The sequence below is a fragment of the Grampus griseus genome (assembly GCF_964374135.1).
Source record: "Grampus griseus genome assembly, chromosome: 20".
NCBI lineage: Eukaryota > Metazoa > Chordata > Mammalia > Artiodactyla > Delphinidae > Grampus > Grampus griseus.
In genome coordinates, this window is record NC_139014.1 from 30,398,191 (window position 1) to 30,402,783 (window position 4,593).

A 4,593-nucleotide genomic window follows, 5' to 3' on the forward strand; every position below is an offset into this window, starting at 1 on the left:
AGTAAGTTGTGAAATCTGGAAGTGTGAGTCTTCCAAGTTTGTCTTTTTCAAGATTCTTTGTCTAATCTGGGTCCCTTCCATTTCCATATGACTTTTAGGACCAGATTACCAATTTCTGTTAAAAAAAAAATCAGCTGGGATTTTGATAGAGATTATGTTACATCATAGATCAATTTGGGAAGTATTGCTATCTTAACAGTATTAAGTTTTCTGGTCCATGAACATGGAATTTCTTTCCATTTATTAGGTCTTCTTTAGTTTCTTTCAATAATGTGAAATAATTTTCAGTGTACATGTCTTGCACTTCTTTTTGTAAATATATTGTTAAGTATTTCATTCTTTTTGCTGTTATTGTAAATTGAATTATTCTCTTAATTTCATGTTCAGGTTTTTCATTGCTACACGTGTATAGAAATACAATTGATTTCTGTATATTATATTTTGTATTCTGCAACCTTGCTGATCTCATTCATTAACCCCTAATAGTTTGTGTGTGTGTGTGTGTATTCTTTAGAATTTTCTATATGCAAGACCATATTATCTTAGATAGTGTTACTATCTAAGATAGTATTACTTCTTATGCGGGCCTCTCACTGTTGTGGCCTCTCCCGTTGCGGAGCACAGGCTCCAGTCACGCAGGCTCAGCGGCCATGGCTCACGGGCCCAGCCGCTCGGCGGCATGTGGGATCTTCCCGGACCGGGGCACGAACCCATGTCCCCTGCATCGGCAGGCGGACTCTCAACCACTGTGCCACCAGGGAAGCCTAGATAGTATTACTTCTTTCTGTCCAACCTGAGTGCCTGTTTTTCCTTTTTCTTGACAATTGTCCTAACTAGAACTTTCAGTACAGTGTTGAATAGAATTGGTGAGAGCAGACATCCTTGTCTTGTTACTGATCTCAGGGGGGAAGCTTTCAGTCTTTCACCATTAAGTCTAATGTTAGATGTGGAGTTTTCGTAGATGCTCTTTATCAAGTTGAGGAAGTTCACTTCTATTCCTAGGTTGTTTTTATCATGAAAAGGTATTGAGTTTTTTCAAATACTTGTTCTGCATCTATTGAGAGGATCATATGGCTTGGTTTCTTTAACCTATCAATATGGTGCATTACATTGGTTTTCAAATATTAAACCAATATTTCATTCCTGGGATATGAGGATTTTTGTATCTATATTCGTAAGTGATATTGATATATAGTTTTCTTGTGGTGTCTTTGTCTGAGTAATATTGGACTCATGGAATGAGTTGGAAGTGTTCCCTCCTAATCTATTTTTTGGAAGCGTGTGAAGGATTGACATTAATTCTTTAAACATTTGGTATAATTCACCAGTGAAACCATCTAAGCCTGGATTTTTCTTTGTGGAAGGTTTTGAAAATACTAGTGCAATCTCTTTACTTCTTTTAGGTCTATTCAGATTATCTATTGAAGTAGTTTCAGTAGTTTGTGTCTTTCTGAGAATTTGTCCATTTTATCTAGGTTTTCTAATTTCGTAGCATATACTTGTTCATAGTATTCCTGTATAATCCTTTTTATTTCTTTAAGATCTCTTCTTTCATTCCTGATTTTAGTAACTTGAGTCTTCTCTTTTTTCTTAGTCTGTCTAGCTAAAAGATTTGTCAATTCTGTTCATCTCTTCCAAGAACCAACTTTTAATTTCACTCACTGTTTTCTATTGCCTTTCTGTTAATAAGGTGTTTCTTGAGCACCCAGATGATACAAGCTGCTTAGGCCAGAGGAAGCTCAGACTGGGACTATTCCTTTGAGCAGCTAGATTCAAACTCATCTCCTTGTCTATTTCCCTCTAAAACAGGGTTCTCTCTATTTCAGTGTTTCCCTCATCCCCCCGGAGTAATATGACAAAAAAGACAGAGACCACATTGTTACTTGGAGCCTGTGAGGGACAACAGTTCCATTAAATCCATAAACATTTCTTAAACATCTGTTACAAGCTATGTGGAAGGCACCGAGGACAGGGCTGAGTAGCGAGAAGCCGCCTCAGACTGTGCAGCCTCACCGTCTAGCTGGGAGGCACACACGTACACAGCCAACTTTAACACAGGCTGGACTACAATGAGGGCTGTGATTGAGAAAAATGCTCGTGGGGGGCTGGGGTTGGGGGGTCTTCTGTCTGGAAGAGTCAGGGAACAGAAGAGCTGGCATTTGAGGTAAGTCTTGAAGCATGGCAGGATTGGGGGAGAAAAAGGGAAGGAGGGAAGGTTCTTCAATCAGAGAGAAGCACACAAGCCAAGGCAGGGAATGGTAGGAAGCCGGGCCTGGCAGGGACAGAGTGTGCTGGGGAAAGGACAGGCTGGACAGAAAAGCTAGGGCCAGGCTTTGGAGGAGCCTAACGGATGTGCTAAGGAACTAGAACTCTGTCCTTAAAACACTTGGAGTCCACTGAAGGCACTGAGCTGGAGGATGACATGACCAGCCTTTGCTGGAGTTTGGGGCCACAACAGAAGCCTAGGTTGATTTATTCAGCCTCCCTGGTGGCCTCCTCATGCTTAGAAGCAAGCAGAGACAGCCGTCTTTACCCCGGTTGATCACCACGTCCCTGAGACGCTCTCCTCCCTATGCTTCCGTGGTGCAGCACTTCCCTGATTTCCTTCCTACCTCTCTGGCTGCTCCTTTGCAGTCTCCTCAGCAGGCTCCTCTTCCTCTGCCCATCTTCAGTGTTGCTGTTCCTCCGAGTTCTGTTCTAGATCCTTCCTCTCCTCACTAGAACATTCTCCTTTGGAGATCTCATATGTTGCCATGGCTTCAAGGACCAAATATGGATTGGGAACTCCCAGATCTCTAGGTGGCTTTCTCAGACCTCTCTGCTTACTTAGACCTATCAGATCCAACTGTCCATTGGACGTCTCCATTTAGGTGCTATTTTCATTAAAATTAGGTCCAGCCATGAGTAGAGGGGAAACCCCAAGTAAAATGGCCCAAACAAGACTTCTCTTTCAGATAAAAGGAGTTCAGAGGTATTAAGTCCAAGCCTGGGATGACAACCTGGGGCTCATATCTCTGAAATCTGTCACTTTGTCTCTATCCCCAGGCCACCATCCTCCTCCTGGTCACCTGCAACAACTTCACCATTCCTGCTCCTCTCAAATGCATTCTCTACATCCACACTGTCCGACATGTTAGCCACCAAACACATGTGGCCACTGAGTACTCAAAAGGTGGCTAGTCCAAACTGAGGTGCACTGTAAGTGCAAAGTACACACTGGATTTCAAAGGCTTAATATGAAAAAAATGTAAAGTATCTTAAGTTTTCTGTTAAATGTTAATAGCTTTGATATATAGGATTAAATAAAATATATTATTTAAAATTAATTTCACCTGTCTTTTCACATTTTTAATGTGGCTACTAGAAAATTTTAAACTACGTTTGTGGGACTTCCCTGGTGGCACAGTGGTTAAGAATCCACCTGCCAAGGCAGGGGACACGGGTTCAGTCCCTGGTCCGGGAAGATCCCACATGCCACGGAGCAACTGAGCCCGCAAGCCACAACTACTGAGGCCAGAGAAGCCACCTCAATGAGAAGCCTGCGCACCGCAACGAAGAGTAGACCCTGCTCGCCGCAACCAGAGACAGCCCATGCGCAGCAACAAAGACCCAACACAGCCCAAAATAAATAAATTAAATAAATAAATTTCATTAAAAAAATAAAATAAAAAATAAAACTACATTTGTTGCTCTCCTTATATATCTATCAAATAGCACTGCTCCACACAAAAGCGAAAAGCATCTTTCTGAAACACAAATCTGAACACATCACACATCTTCTGAAAACCTTTCATTGTCTTTAGGCTAAAGCTCCTTCCACTCACTATGGCTTTCAAGCCCTCCACGGCCCAGCCCCTGCCTTGCCCTCCAGCCTCATCTTTCACCACCTCCTCCTTCCCTCCACCTTCCCCTCGCACTCCTTTCAGTTTCTTAAACGTGCCAGGTGCTCTCTAGCCTCTGGGCCCTGTGTCTGTGATGCTCTCTCCCCTCTTGGGTGGCTTAACACTCCACCCATCACTCCAGCCTTGGCTTAGATGCATCTCTTCCCAGCTACCCTGATTCTCTGAGCTCCCATTACTTCTCTATCCTGACCTCACCCCACCCACCCGCAAATGACTATGCCCGCTAACTGTGTCTTTTTCCAGACTGATCAGAAATGTGCCTGTCGTGTTCACTGTAGTAGCCCCAGCACCTAGAGCTGGCACGTGGTCAGTAGGCAACAAGTGTGTGCTGCATCAATGAATGACTCCCTCCAAAGCCAGATAAACAAAGTTTCAGGGTAGGGCCAGACTAGATGACTTCTAAGTCTCGCCACCCAGTGACCATTAAGCTCCCAGTTTGGGAGGTGAGGCAAAGGGAAACTTGTAACATGTGGCCTGGTCTGTTCCAGGCCTGCACAGGCCCATTTGTGGAGACCCAGGCCACCACTGTCCCATCCTCCATCCCCACAAGGGCAAACAGCACTGACTCTCCTCCCAGGAAAGCTCGCTGGCATGTCCCCAGCATCTTCAGAAAGAGCTATGCTGAGGATTCTCACAGAGGTGAGCTTCCTCCTGGGTGGGGGTGAGGTGGGTAGGAATAGGGGGAGGCGCT